Here is a 16,311-nt window from a genome sequence, read left to right on the forward strand (position 1 = left end):
AGTAATTCATTCATGCCCTGATACAGAGTTGGGTCTCAGTGCAGTGGTATTGAACTTGCTGCTGGCGGCGTTAATTGATTCGTTTGGAACATCTTCCCCCAGAGAACTGCAGTAACAGGTTCCCTGATCAAGGAAACTGATACCCAGGTGGAGTCCCGGATATGCGAGGACACATGCGTGAGGATGTTGTCGTCAAAATAAACCATTTTCATCTCCTGGCAGGAGCTGATTCTCTTAGGAACACTCCCCAATCCCTGAGTGCTTCTGTGAGAGGCTATCTTTCTTGGCAGAGGTGGCAATTGAGCTTAGCTGCTTCTCTGCAGGATGGAAAAAAGGGACTGGATTATTGGTTGCATCTTAAGCTAGGTGCAGTTTTTCAGGGAGAAATGTTGGGGAGGTTCCCATCATGCTTGTAATTTGATCAGTGGGTGCATGCTGGTGCAAAGAAAAATGTTTCCCAACCATAATGTTTAGCCGGCATCCCCTCAACATGACCCGAATCTGTCTCTCCAGATATATACAGTCCGTGTTTCTAACTAGACAACTAGTCAACTGTGGAGCAGATTCTAAGCCTTGGTTATATCTAGTTTCCCTGCACCTGCTAGAAAACAGTGTCTACCATATAGTAGGCACAGAATAAATATTACAGGAAAGAATGAAAACAAAATATTTATATATGAGAGTTAGACACATGGTTAAGGAAATTGGCCTGAAACCATCAATGAAACTTTGAAAATTGCTTCAATTTGTAGTTTCATTTGGGAGAGTGTGACAGTCTATTCTTTGCTTTCTAAAATTGCATGAGGAGTTTAAAATACTGTTTGTCCTAAATGTACTAAGAGTATGTATGTATGCAAAGAAATATTTTTGGGGTAACTTCTATTTAGGCATTTTATACTATACATTTTTACTGATTATATATATGTATATATATACATATATATATAATTTACTTTTAATTGACAAGTTGGAAACTGATCTAAAAAGCATCACAGTACAAGTCTTGGATCAGGCAGTAGCACAAAAAGCCTTCAAGAGTGGAAACCATTTATTTTAAGTAGTTTTTACCAGGGAAAACACTCACATCACCAACATTAATGTTTTGCAAAATTGTCCTCAATTAGAGAAACACGCAGGAGAGGGGAATGCTTATAAATTGCTCTCCAAATATAAGTAATTAGAAAATGGGGGTGGGAGGCTCCTTTCTTTAGTATTAATCTTCTTTTTCAGCATTAATCTTAACCATCTTGAAAGACATGGAATTTCAAGAGGTGAAAATTTTGACCACAAAAATATCTATTTTTAAACACGTCTAAATTAAAAAAAGTTAAAAAACAAAAACCCAGTAAACAAAACACAAAACCAAACAAATCCAAGGCTGTGTGAACTAGAGGGTGCTGTGTGTGTTTTGTAGAAGTGTGTGTTTGCTTACTACAGTAGTTTAAAAATGTTTTCCAGTTAACATCGTTTCCGCATAATGGAGGTGTCAGGATTAGTTTACATGATCATGTAAGTCAGAAGTTGTTTATGTACTTCTGAATCACCAAGAGATGAGCAGGAAGCCTGGGGCTCCGCAAACCCCTTGAGGGCTTTTTCCAAGGACAGAAACTTCAGCTCTCTTGGGTTGTTGGAAATGTATTCCAGATGCGTTTCACTGGGCTGGCTTTCCTCTTCTTTCTTTCCTCTGCTTACTTTACAGGGGGCATCACTGCCAACACACCTACCCTTACCTGAGATTTGGAGTTGGGGTGAAGGGGAGCTATTTCTTCAAGGAAAGAGTAGGTTCAAAGAGTAGAATGACTATGGTAACCTCATTATCCTATGCACATGCTTTAGAATAACAAGGCTTTTAAATGCCCACACACACCACAAATTGATCTTTGTACAGATTCATCGCAATCCTTTCCTCTTCCCCTCTCCCCATATTTCAACTTGAAAGCACATTGCATGGGTGAGATTCCAGGTAGGCTGTCTGGCCAACGTCCTCTGCCCTCTGCGTAAGGACATGCAGGTGAGACCTTCCAAAAACTCCCTCTTCTGGCTCTTCAAGTTCAGTGCCACTCGCCTGCCCCCAAACCCTGGTTCAGCAATTCTCAACCCAGAAGCAGAAGCACTTGCTTCCCAAGGCGCCTTAAAGATCCCTAGAATTCCACAGTCAGAGATTTGGGTACCCAGACAGGTCGCGCCTCCTTGTGCCCTAACACCGGGTTGCAAAGGAAGACCGTATCCCCTCAGCACATCCCAGGCCAAAACGTCCTCTAAGCCCCATCACAGGAACCAGGACACTCGTCTCCAAAGGCCTGAGGATCTGGCAAGGTACCCTCCCCCAGTTTCGAGCGTGAGAACTGGGGACAGCGTCCCCAGGGCAGCGCCCCGCAGGAGCAGCGACCCGGTGCGCGCTTCCCCCGCCGCGCACTGAGCATGTCCAGTCGGCTGCGCGCCCACGCACCTCGCCCCCTCCGCGCGTGCCTTGCCTCGGCGCTGCCCGGGAGCCGGGCTTCCAGAACTCCGGTGTGCCGGGTTTTTTGAGCTGCCGCGAGCGCGAGGAGGGAGGGGAGCGCGACTCCAGACCCAGCAACGGGTTCAACACCGGGATTGGTCGCAAGTAGGGAGTATTCGCCACTACACGGGGACCCTCGGACTGTGCCCGCGCCGCACGCGGCTCTCCTCAGCGCAGCGCTCGGGGAGTGAGGTAAGTGAGGTGCCAGCAGCCCGGTCCCTAAGCAGCCTGGGAACGCACTGCCCCGGCACCCTGGCTCGCGCATTTTCTTCTTCTTTTGAGTCCAGGGCGTGATCCTCACCGGCTGTTGGATGGGGATAGGGCTTCCCAAGGCTGCCACTCCTGCAGGTCTGGCCAGGGGCTGTGGGGCTGGCCGTACCATCCTGAACTGGGCAGCCCTGCAGGGTCGGACCAGCAGGTGCTGAGCGCCCTGAACCTTGGGAGGAGGCAGGGCTCCGACAACGCCACTGTCACCCCATGGCGACCCTTCTCCTTTTTAGTCTGAAAATAAGTTTGTTGAGCTGCGAGGCAGCCGCAAAACAAGGAGCCCCGAGCCGGGAAGGCTTTGGAAACCCTTAAAATTTTTAGCTTCTTCAACTGACTCGGGCTATTGCCCTGTCACCGCACACCCTCGCCCCTGGCGCACTGTTTCGGAACGGGGTTGGTCTCAGGGTTCCAGTATCCCAGCTGCAGCAGGTAGTAGAAGAAGGTGAAGTTGGGCTGGGATTGGAAGGAATTTGGACCGAAGGGAACCGGAGCCACGTAGTCGCGGTAGAAAGAACCGTGTTGAAACACGGATTTTCGGAGCGCCCACTGTATGTCAGGCTCTGTCCTAAGCGCTGGGGTTATAATGGCAAACCATTGACCAGGTGTCTTTCTCCTGTGGAGGGTACTGATGTCCCCAGTGTCGACCATAGGGGTGGCATCTATTTCTAACAACTTATGGGGATTTTCAGTTTCTTTGGAGAGGCAAAGGCACCCGCCTCATCTCCTCTCCCAGACAGTAGCTTGGTGCCCTGGGACAACCGCCCTCTTGTTCTCCTGGAGCAGAGAGCTTCATGCATTTCCTTTCTTTATGTCCGGTGTATATGTCTTTCTATTACTGCGAGGTGCGGTAAGTGAGGGTAGGAGGACTTGGTCTCCGGAATCTCTCTGAACCAGCTAGCTGGGGAGTCTGACGCATGAACACAGTTCGCAGCGCAGCGGAGCTCCTGCAAGGAAGACAGCGTGGTGCATCTCCTGTAGGAAAGATTGGGCATTAGATTGCTGGCCAGAGTCTCCAGATTTGGAGCGAAAAGGCTTGCGGAGGTTGTGTAGGACGAATCAAAGTGACCAGTTACCTTGGGTATGTGATCTGCGTGGGGGACAGTGGGCTGGATCTTGGGATATTTTGGGCATTTGTTTGTAGGGAGGGGATTCTGCAAGCAGTGCTCATGGAACTTTTTCTAGTTTTCCTAGTGAAATCAACATCTGGGCGGGGACGTGTTGTGTGTGTGTGTGTGTGTGTGTGTGTGTTTCAGCATAGCAGTGATTTTTTTAATTGCATGAGAACTCCCATAGTTTATGGTGGTGGGTGCTGGATATTTCAAGGAATAACTCCACATCACTGACTTATTTAGGCAGTTACATAGAATAATACGAAATGTGCTTTTTTTTTTTTCATTTTGGGGTCTAAGGTCTTTAGTCAGTGAGTTGGGAGTTGGGAGTTGCCTCTCAAATCCAACTGTAGCATTTCATGTCGGACTGACTGGCAAGTTTGTTCCTTTGCTTCTTAAGAGGTTGAAAAAGAACAGTGGGTCAAGGAGGCAGACACTTTAGTGGCATTCATGACAAAACTCAGAATTTCACCTGTAAACTTATTCTTGGTATCTTCATCTTGATTTCATTCAAGACTGTGAGAACCTTCACCGTGGGCTGTTGGAGTAGGTCAGATTGTCAAGAATCAAATACAGGTTCTTTGCGAATATTATTTTTTGCTACCTTATAAATTGCCATTGGTGTTTTTGTTTGTTTGTTTAAAGTGGCTTCAGCTAGCTGCCCTATCTTGTTGAGGGGAAATCATAGCAATAAACCTCATGATTATTCAGTGTAGATGTTCCCAGGGTGCTAGCCAGCACAGAAAAATTGGCCTTTTGAATTGGGGGCTAAAACTCTAAAGAAATGTCACCTGTTGTTTAGAGCTGTAGGTAAGAGCCATGTGGAAATTTTAGGAAAGGAGATCTCCTTGCAGCCTTTGAACATGCTTTTCAGTTTCTTACACTTGGAGGACTTTCAAGTTCTTTGGGAGCCAGTTCAACTCTTTCCTAGTCCACTTCACTTGGGCAGCTCATTAAGAGTGATTAGAGAACAAAACTGTCAAATGCTGTTGGGTTTTATTTTTTTAATCATCCCATTATTTTATCTACTTCTCTCTTATTCTTTTTCAGAAGTAGGTGTCCTGATTTTTCCCTCTATGCACTAAATTTTTTGGCTCCAAATTGTTCTGAAAGGTCCACAGGAATTAGTAACTAGCTAATTAAGCATCTCAGCTGAAAACTTTCCTTTGTAATTCTGACTTTTCCAAGTTTGTCTGATAATCGTTTTAACTTGTTGGGCTCTTTGTTATATTGAAAGACATAGAATATACATTAGCTCTAATCTCTCTTTCATCTAAAGAAATTAATCTTTTGTGAAAACTGCCTTTATAAGATTTTAATTGAATGAATCTATTCCATCTGGTGTAGTCAGGTGAATGTCACTACACAATGATGAGAGGTTTTGTTTGGTTTTGTTGTTTTATTTCCATGAAGCAGTGTTTTAAGTCTGATGAAGGAGCTAAGATTTATTACCTAGATTTATTAATCTTCATTTTCTTTTATTATTTGCTATCCTCAAGAAAATTTGACCCCATCTCACCAAAATTCATTTGCAAATACAAGCCATCTCCTAACATATGATACCATTTATAAAATACACTCAAGCAAGAAACTGAATTATGAATAAAGCAAAAAATATGAAAGAGAAAGTTGTAATGTTTTATATATTCTGGTGGATTGTTTTGTTCAGTCACTGGGGTGAACACCTCACTTCAGAGATCACTGCTGATTTGGTATTTTTTATCTTTCTCTCTTATCACAGTTCTGCCATTCTTTGTCACTGATGGGGTAGCAGTTGCAAAACTGGTAGAAATCTGTGTCTTCTGTGACAGATGGATTAAGAGCATCTATTTGTCATGAGTCACCAGGATGGCATTATGTATGGAGACAAATTGTTTGGGAGAGGTCATACTAGGTCCACCAAAGTGGAAGTACAGTTGAAAAAAAATGTAGTTTTAAAGTCTAAGGTACCTGTGGTTGGGAGTAAGTGAGCAAGAAAGAGAAGGACCCTGTCCACATTGCAGTTCTGTGTGGGGAATGGGAAAACAGGCCTCCTTGTAGATTGACGTGGCTGCCGATGTGGCCTCACCATTTCTTACACTCACTGCATTGGGCGGGATACTTTCATTACTTCTTTGAGCCTTAGTTGTTTTTTGCTGTAAATCTGGGTTAGTGTCTATTTCAAGGTTTGTTTGTTTGTTTGTTTGTTTTTGGTGAGATTTAAATGGACAGGCAAAGAGCTTGTACATTAGATTGGCTTTTCTTAACAGCTGTAAAAAATGAATCCAAATACATACTGCCTCCTATGTAAAATAAACCTATTTCTCATTCCCAAATGGGCAAAGGTGGGAGCATTCTTGCAAGGTGTGCTGCAGAGACCCAGGCTTCATCCATTCTGAGCTTTTGTCTTATTAGTGTAATCACCATGCTTATCCATCAAGACATTGGTAGGAGAAAGACTCGAGGGTGTTCATTGCCCAGACCTGAAAGCGGTTCATATCACTTTTGCCTGAGTTTTATTGGCTAGAACTCAGTTATGTATATGTTACTCAAAGGAGGTTGGGAAATACAGTTTAGCTGTGAATCCAGGAAGGAAAGAAGTGATAGGGGAATAGCCAACAGTCTTTAACGTTCTATTACTATATATGGCATTTCCTCTATGTTCAATAAATGTTGCTTTCTCCAACTCCTGGTTTACCTGGCAAAAAACTGAAACATATATAAGAAATAAAACAATAACAGAAGTGGCTAATACATGCATAATGCTCACTATTTTGAGATATTTTTCTAGCAAATATTATTATCTGTCTTGTATAAATGAAGAAAACTAGGCAGAGGTAAATGAAGAATTTTTTTTTTTTTTGAGTCAAGGTCTGGCTTTGTAGCCAGTCTGGCCTCAAACTTTTGATCCTTTTGCCTATACATCCCTACTATTGGGATTATAGAGCTATACCACCTTGCCCAGCCTATGAATTAAACCATCTGTTCAGCATAGCTAGTAAGTAGCAGAGCTTGGATTTGAGCCAGATTCTTTGGGTACAGAATTAATTTTTTTAAACAGGAATCCTATAGTACTTTCTTTGCTTTTGCTCCAGAAATTTTCTTATTTAAGCTGTTGGGCCACCTTTCCTTTTTCTCTCTTATAAAATTGGCAGGGTAATTTAGAACTAAACAAGAGCCAGGTGTGGTGGTACACACCTGTCATACCAGCTACCTGGGAGGCAAGTGTAGGATGATCTTGACTTTCAGGCCAGCCTGGGCAAAGTTAATGAGATCCTGTCTTACAAAAAACAAAACAAAGCTAACCAAAAAAAAAGGGCTGAGGTCATAGGTCAAGTGGTCGTTTACCTAGCAAGCATGAGGCCATGAATTTAATACCCAGTACCACAAAAAGAGAAAAAAATAGGTGTTCAAGGAAAAAAAAGACCACATCCAAAGCATGTACAGTGGAGTCAGATGTTTTATAGGTTTATCTTGACTACCATCTAGGATCAGGGTCACATTGAAATTAAGATTCTCTCCCCACCCCACCCCCACTACAATGCACTTTCATTTCTGATAAACCAGTTATCAGGACTGTGCCCTGAATTATAACCATTTTTCTAAGCTTCACTGTTGAAGTCTTGTGATACCACTTTTATGCTGCAGCATGTGAGGACAAACTCCTCTTCATTTCTCAGCACCGGCAAGTATCTTTTTCTGGTAAGTTCACAGCTAAAATTGTCTCTCTAACTTTCCTTTTGATCAGTTGGATTGCTTTTCATCTGTAGTCCCCAGCCACCCACCCCTCAAAAAGAAACCCTCCTCTTGTTCTCCTAGCTTTGCAAAACTTCTGTTTTAGCATTTCCTGCATGATTGACAGGACCTGTTTCTGTAACCTCTGTAATCCTCTAAAATAAAATGATCTCTCATTCTCATCCACTTGTTTTACCCCACTAATATTAGAGGATCTTCCTCATCTCATGTTATTTATATATTTGTCTTTTATAATCACAGTGATTACAGTTTGGGTTCCTAATGGTCGCAGGGAAAGTGTGAAGTGGTCCACAGTGAGAGTATACCTTTTGCCATGACAATTCTTGTTGCAACACGATGGAGTCATTTTTTTCTCCTTGCTCAGTATGGATTCCTGGCATCTTCACAGTCAATAATAGTCTTACTGTGTAGGTAGGCAAACATACTGTCTAGTTATCAGTCACCCCTCTTCATTTCTTCCTGATTTTCTCTGAACCTTATGTCCTAAGAACTCTGCCTTATTTTTCTTCTAAACTCCTTTATTTTTACATTTTTTCTCACTTCCATGCCATTTATTTATATGTGTGTATATTTGCATATGGAATGCTTTGCTGGGTGTTGATCCCAGGGTCTCATGAATGCTAGGGAATGCTCTACATCTGAGCAACACCATGAAATTATATGTATGTATTTATTTTTTCAAGTCCCTTCTTATAATTTAATGGGGTTGGAGGATAGAGAAGCTTTAACATTCTTACTGTCATGTTTTCAGGCTTTTAGTAATCCAAGTTCCACAGGGCTTTGAGGCAAACCAAAAGGAGCTGCTGCAGTAGATAAATTCTAAATTGTCAGTGGCTTAAAATAACTTTTCATTTCTTGGTCATGTCGGATAGTGCAATGCTCACAGCATAATTCCTGACTGAGTGGTTTTCCATGTAGGAATCAGGCAGTTTACACTCTTGTGGCTTTGTTCTCTCTGCCCCCAGAGTCCTCTCCTTTCATCCAAGGTATAGGGTGTGAGGAGAGAAAAAACTATAGAGATGTCTCATGGGAGGTTATTGTAGTTAGTTAAGCCAGAGGTGACTATTATGCCCCCAGACTGAACTTGCTAACTTGGACGTTCTTTGCTACAAGGGAGCCGAGAAGTAGAATGTAACTGAGTGCATTGGAAGAAAGGAAAATGGGTTTGGGAGATAACTAACCTATCCTACATGTTTCCAGTGAGTTCAGGTGAGACTACCAGTTAATTCTCTATTTTTCTCTGTATGTAAGGAAAAAAGAAAGTGTAGCTATTGGCCTGATAAATACACATTCCCTTTCTTTATAATTTTGGCCTGTATTATCATCGCATTCTTGTTGTATATGGTCTAGGTGAGACTCCATTTCCTTTTTAAGGATTGGAATGTGTGAGTTAGGCCTGGCCAGGGAGAGCACCCCTGTCCACAATAATTGTTTCCATTTGGGCTCAAGATAGCCCCCTGAACCAATCCCAATGGAAAGGAGATTAGAAACCAAAAATGTTGGCCTGAAACTACTGCTGCTGTTTTTTCACCAAAAAGAGTGCCCTTTGCTGCTCAAGGATCACATGTTAGGAGGAAACCAAGAGAAGAGTGGCCAGAAGAGAGAGGGAGAAAAACTAGATCTTCTTGCATCACTTGAGTCCATTGCTCCAGGACTCCTAAAGTGAGTTGACCAGGTGATTTCACAATTCTTTTGTATTCATAAACTGCCCTTTGACTGAGGCTGGTTTGGGTTGAATTTTTATCCCTTCAAAATCATCCTGACTTCTTAGATCAGGAAGAAAATACAAGAAATAATTCTGAATATTTGTTTTTGAAATTTTTTTCCTCTCTGAACTCATCTTCATGTCACTTTGGTCATGTGCCCAGTGGCAGTTCACTCACTTGTAATAAATCATGCTTCCAGTCAAGAATCATTTGGCATCTCTTTATATCATAAACCCAATGCTCTCACATTTGTCAGAGTTTATTTTTCTTCACAGAGTTAAGGAAGAGAAATGGAGGTAAAAGCATCCGCAGGCTTTATTTCCTCTTCTGAGATGCAATCTGGTTTCCTACCCAACCTTACATTCCCACCTCCATTCCCCCTCAAGCTCACAGTCTCAGCTGCACTAATCTAGTCACCAGTCCTAGAACTCATCATGTGATTTCTACCTCAACCCACCTTTGTTTTCACTGCATCTCTGTCTAGTCTACTCTTGCTGTTTGTTTCCACTGTGTTTACTACAGTTTAGCCTCTTTCAGTATTACTGAGGTGTAAAGAATGCCTCCCTCCTCCACCTGCTCCTATGGGACTTGTTTCCAGGCCACTAATATAATACCCCTCCTGAGAATGAACAACCCTCTAGTTTTTCCCAGAACTGTGGGGCTCACAGGATGCCACACATTCACTTTTTAACCCAGGGATAGCTGAGAAAACTGGGACAAATCTGTTGCCCTACCTATCACAATGTAAGTCACTCAGTACCATATGAGTTCCTTGAGATAGTGCATAAGAGTGTGAAATTTGAAGTCAGAGAGAATTCTTACCAGTTCTAGATCCATTTTGTAGTAGCTGTGTGATTGCAGACAAGTTAATTCTTTTTTAGATTTCAGTTTATGATCTGTATTTTCAGATGAGATATAGTTTGGAGGGTTGCTCAAATGCGCAAAAGAGTTAATAAATTAAGCCACTTAAATAATGGGTGCCTCTAAAACGAGGTAGTTTCTAAAGACACAAGAGTTTTGTGAAGTTGATATGGAGTCCAAGTAGCACTGTGAGTAAATCCTAGCGTCTAATAAACACTTTCATTATTGATTATTGCTATTCATTTGTAGGTATCTCTTACACCATCATAAGTAACAAAAATATATGTAAACTCAAAATACATGTTCATCAGAATACATATTACTAGAAGTTTGTGACAGAGCAAACATTGAGAATAATTAGGAAATTGTGATAAGTTTTTAATCTTTGAAACTTAAAAAAGTAAGAATTATTTTCTTTGCTTGCTCAGGATTAGTTTAAGTTCATAACCTTTAGCATGCATATTTTCCACTGTAAACTAGATAAAGAAGGTGCATCTTTGGGAAGGGAACTTGCTTTGTGAGAAAATGAGGAATAAGACAACAGAATTACTGATGATTCCATAATAATCTTGAGCTTAAAAAAGGACAGACAAAGATCTTCTTTGCTCTTTTCACAGTGAACTGACTCTCTCCCTGTGGGCTGAACTTTTGTATATGGAAAATTTTGTACCCTGCACAATTGTGTTAACTGAAACCTTGCTATTTATGTGCTCTATCCCCTTCAGGCTTGTCATGGAAATTTACAGCAAGGACAGGTGTTGTATGTGTGCTTATAATGAGATAGGTCCAGTATGAATGGGAAGGAAGTCAAACAAAACCTGATAGGACTTAAATCAGCCAGTATGTTTTCAAAGATTTGATTCTAGGCATATTGCCATCATTTTGTTTTGTACAATTTTGCATTGTCATTTGTATTATAATGGTGCTTCTTCAGCTATCAAATATAAATATGAATATTTTGTTGTTAGTAACTCATTTGATTAGCTATTAGCTAGCTATTGATTCTGGACCCTGCAGATTAGTGAATTAATTGGGACACCCAAGCACTATTTTCACTGAATTTAATTAGGTGAATGACAGCCATGTAGAGATAATGATGCCTTGTCACATATCTAAGTCCTAGAAAAATTACAGTACAGATATGTTCATCCAGAATTCTTGGATGTAAGTAATTAAAAGTAGAGTTTGACCTGTCATGTAGCAATAATTGGTAAAAATGGAAATAACTGAAGAATATATTTCTTTCCTGATTACAAACATGACTAAATACAATTTACTTCTGGAAGACGGGATCAACATGAAAATCACAGCATCGACTAGAGAACATGGACCTTTGAATCAGACCAACCTGAATTTGAATCTTTGTTCTGCTTCTTACCAGCTGTGTGACCTCAAACACATTGTTACCTCTTCCAAGGTCATTTTTAAAATCTGTGAAGTGAACCATGCCTACCTTACAAAGATTCAGTGAGTGTTAAGTGATATGTGTTTAAGACATTAGTATAGTGTGCATGGCATATTCTAAACCTTAAATTATCTATCTATCATCTATCTATCTGTCTGTCTGTCTATCTGTCTATCTATCTATCTATCATCAATCTACCTGTCAGGTAATCCTCTATCTTTGCAACTTACACAAAACATAGTATGTATTGGTGTTTTATATATTTATTGAAACAATATCATTCCTTGTTTCATCATTCATTGCCCCAGTCTTGTGACACTGGACTCTTACCCAGATCCTGTCAGGTCTACCTGATATGGTGATTCCTACACTGGAGACTCTGGTATACTTTCTGCTGCCTTTCAGGTTGTCATAAATGATCCTTGCTTTGGAAAACTAGCCTTTTCTAGTTGATATTTCTTATTGGTTGTAAACTAGAAAAATCAAATTTATAGGTGCAGGTCGATTCATAGTGAAGCTTCAAAGCCCAACCCCCACTTCTGTGAAAAAATAGTAGTATGAAAGTTTCAATTCCACTGTCATGCTTCTGAGCTTTGCTTTTTCTCTACTTCCTGACAGAGGCACTGAGAGGTAAGATGTCACCATAGTATAGTGAAAAAAAATATAACCAGCTTTGGTAACACTTCTGCATGTATTTATGATTTTGTAGTAGAATCATTTTATAAAGATTACTGTGTTGTTCTTGTAGAATGTCAGCTATCTTACCTGAGTGCAATAAACTTCATTCAAAATCTATATTTTGAATACAACATGCACTATATTCTGTAAAGTTCCTTTTAATTTTTTGAGCTCCTTTCAAGGTCTTGCCAATTATTTGAATCCAACTTAAAATTCATAGTTTTTTTTCCTTTCATTTTATTTTTTGAACTAAGTGATCAGGATTTCCAGACACCACAATAATTCTAGATCCTATTAAGGTGGTATGTGGACTGTGTAACGTGAGGTCATTGTGAATTCATAGTTTCATTAACTCTACTCAATTCCTTTATTAGTAGCAATTTACAAGTATATTGTGGTTTAGATTATGTGCTATAACTGAAATGAATACTTTTTTTTAGTCATGACAATTATTCAGAGCAGAGTCTTTTCCTGTTCTTCTGAATTAATGAAATTTTACTTGGTTTCTTTTAATGTGGTTCCTTAAATCAATATACTAAGGTAGACTCTGAAGGATTATAATCTAATGTGTTCTCAGAAATAATGAATGCCATGTTTTAGGTTGGGATTCACTCTGTGTAGATGGAAAACACTATATGATGTCAAGGAGAAGCTGTGAGCAAACATGGTGGTTCTGAGTAATTTGATGATTCAAATATTGGCTGTGCTGCTTGTGTACTGATAATATTAAACCAAGTTATTTAACCTCTCTTTGCTTCATTTTTCTCCTACATGTAGAGGAGCTACTCCTCCAGTGTTGCAGAGACTGAAGTAAGTTAAGTGGGTACATACAAGACCTGATGCCAGGCACATAAGTAGGCCATTTCTTAATGCTGAGCTTCCCATTATGGTGTTATTCTCTGGATGCATTTATTCAGTCTGACACCTGTGCGGTGGATGACCTATATGGATGTTACAATTTGCAGACTGGAAATTGCATTCTTTTAAAATAGTGACGTGATTTATGTTTGCTCCCGAGTCTTTATCCATGGGATAGACGATGCAATCTCCCTTGACTGTGTGGAGACAGAGGAAGGCAACATTTCCATATTGCGCTGTTTTATGGTTGACTGTTACAGCAAACCACTGTATATTAGAAGTGAGATGAGATTAGCACTATTTGAGATTTCATTCTGGAGAAATGGTTTTGGCTATAGTCAAGAATCTTTTTTACTAAAAAGGATGAATTACTGACTTGGCTCTCATTGGTATTCTTTCTACTTCAGCTATAACCCATTTTGCCAAGTTGCAAAAGAAAGACTGATATGGGACAGAGTAGAAACATAAAAGTGTTTTGAGTTGCTTTCAATCAAATGTGATTGAAATTTTATAAAAGATGAACAGTTTTGGTTTATAATACTAACATTACTGGGAAATAAATTTCTGTTTATTCTGGAAAATAGCAGTCACTTTACAAGTGGTTTGAATTTCAAAATTTACCAAGTATAGCAATAATGACTGGTTTATTATTAATATGCATGTATGAAGTAGTTTTACATTTGAGGGGAAAAAGTTAATGTTATTTTACTTCCTATGTGTTTTTATATCCTTTAAAGAGTTAAACATTGTTAATAAGTTTGTTTTATTTCATCTTTGTGTGTAAATTTACCATCTATTTTATGGAACTCAAGCAATGCATGTATCGCAAATTGTTTAGAATTCATAACTTAATTTCTTTCTTTGATATTTTACGTACTCTTACGTGCGTCTTTCTGTACTTCTATTGTATACAGTGAGAACTTGGCTACTGTATTCCATTGTTTTAATTTTTTTCTCTTGCTCACTCACTCCAGGATCCTAGTTCCTTGACAGACTCTAGTCATTTGTTTATGCTGTATAGAATCTAAGGTGGAGCTTGTTATAGAAATTGACCTGACTTCTGGATTCTCATCCTTTGTGTCCTGCTGCTTTCTGATTTACGTGATTCTCCACATGTAACAGGTACTACCATTTCTATGTGAGTCTTCTGAGCAACAAACCAAGTGCTTGTGAAAGCCCTAAATTACACACTTGCAATGGAAAGGATGGTAGAAATCCACCTATTTCTGCTTTCTAGTCTTTTACAGATTAGAAAACATAATTACATTGATGGGGCTCATCATCTCTAGTTGCCTAAATTACCAGGGTTAAATAACTGAAGTGGGTAGAAGGGCTGTTTCCCTTGCATCTGAACATGAAATAATGAATTGGCCATCAGTAGGGACCATTTGAATTTGCTATTGAACTTTGATGTTCTGCATCCTGCATCTCATTAACTAAAAATATGCATTTTCTCTTTTTCATTGTTATGCCGAGTGGGGGTACGTTGTGGCACAAACAAATATTCTTATAATATATCAAGTATATCATACTTGAATTCACCCCCTCCATCCTTCTCCTTTATCACCCCGCATTCCTGGAATAGTTTCAACAGTTATCATTTTTCCATTTACATACATGTGTACACAGTATTTGTATCATATTCACCCTCCCACACCCTTTCCCCACCTCTTCCCCCCTCCCACTGGTACTACCCCATCCAAGAATATGTGTTTTAGTTGGGCCTAGGCATATTGTCTAAGTATATAGTCTGTAGTTCAAAACAGAAGATTATTCATACATGACATTTGCCTATTGTATTGATGTCATTGTAGTCCATAGATGGGCATCTCCTCGGAGTCTGTGAATAAGAAGAATTTTGGTCTCCACTCCAAACCTAGTATTGCAGAACCTTCATTTTTATCAGGTGTTTTGCAAATACAATAAAGATTGATAGGTATTAGTTTGCATCATATTCTTAACCAAGTGGTTCTCTGTCACTAGGCCTAAATGTTGTGTATATTCACCATGCTTAATTGTATAGTCCCCAATACTATAGAATTAATGATAGACATGGTAGAGTTTGGCTGAAGGATGATCAGTTTATATAGTCTGAGATATATACACCAGCATTTTCAAAACTACAAATATAATGTAGCCAACATGGATGGAACAGACAGTGCTTTGTAAATCATTGGAGAAAGGGCTTATCATTTAGTCAGAACATGTTCTCATTATTTTCTGCTCGAAGACCTAATTGGTTGAGTATGTCAAGCCATTTTCCTTTTGCTGAATGTCGGGAACCCTGATTACCACAGCTACCATGTTACCCATCAATGTGATTGGTCAGCCTTCAGTGAGTGCCTACATACCTAGTTTTAAGAATAGACCTCTAGCATGTACATATGAAAATGTATGTTACACATGCTTTCAAAGAACTCTTCATTTGTAGTAAAAAGAAGCTAAAATAGCACTGTAATGTGGCATATGATGAGGGCAATGAATAGAGGTTGTGGGGAGGAATTGATAATTGAAATAATGTGGAAAGAGAGTCAGGGTTTTAGTAGTGAGTATGGAAAATGTGCTAAAGAAAGAGTGTATAGTGTTTGCAATGTCAATGGAGTCATGAGGGAAATGACACATGCCAACAATGGCCAAAGTGTGAGTGACCTTCAGGTTGTGAGTGCTAGGGTCTTTGATTACATAAATTCATTGACTGGAATGTGAATGTGGACAAACAATGACAGTACCATTTTTGTACCATGGAATTGTGCTGTACAAAGCAGCAGCTCTAACATCTGGGAGAATTTGGGGGATGTGAGGAAGTTGGGCAGTATTCTATAGAAAGCTTTGATTATGTTGTAAAGGTGTGGAGTGACATCACATTGTGAAATTTGAAGCCTCCATCTGTGTTTAACGTGATTGGAATGATGGATGGGAGGTGCTGTGTTGGAGGTGTACCCATAACCTCTCTAAGCTTTGGGATGTATGCTTGGTCTCTGATTACTTCTTATTTCATATTCCAGTTCATGTTCATTATGTAAGATAACAGTAAACTGGGTACAAAAGTGCATTTGCATTTTATGTATGAAATATTTATACCTATTAAATGTATTTCAAATTTAAATCCAATATGCATAGGGATTAACAAGTAATATGGGGCTTAAATTACACAACTAAGAAAATGAGCAAACAGTGAAGGTTGTTATGCAT

The 16,311-nt window shown here is 39.8% G+C and overlaps 1 protein-coding gene across 9 annotated transcripts in view; it reads left to right on the forward strand.

The window, feature by feature from the left end:
* Positions 1–2,468: 2,468 nt before the first annotated feature.
* Cntn4 (contactin 4) overlaps positions 2,469–16,311 on the forward strand; it is a 905,834-nt gene continuing 891,991 nt past the window's right edge. For 5 of the 9 annotated variants that reach the window (XM_074044268.1, XM_074044270.1, XM_074044266.1 and 2 more), the window contains exon 1: positions 2,470–2,692. The gene's annotated coding sequence lies outside the window, so the exon portion shown is untranslated. Of the gene's footprint in view, positions 2,693–2,773; positions 3,846–16,311 lie in introns of those variants that run through there. The other 4 variants (XM_074044267.1, XM_074044273.1, XM_074044274.1 and 1 more) reach the window with 3 other exon arrangements.

This window comes from Castor canadensis, chromosome 10, assembly GCF_047511655.1.
Source record: "Castor canadensis chromosome 10, mCasCan1.hap1v2, whole genome shotgun sequence".
NCBI classification, from domain to species: Eukaryota; Metazoa; Chordata; class Mammalia; order Rodentia; family Castoridae; genus Castor; species Castor canadensis.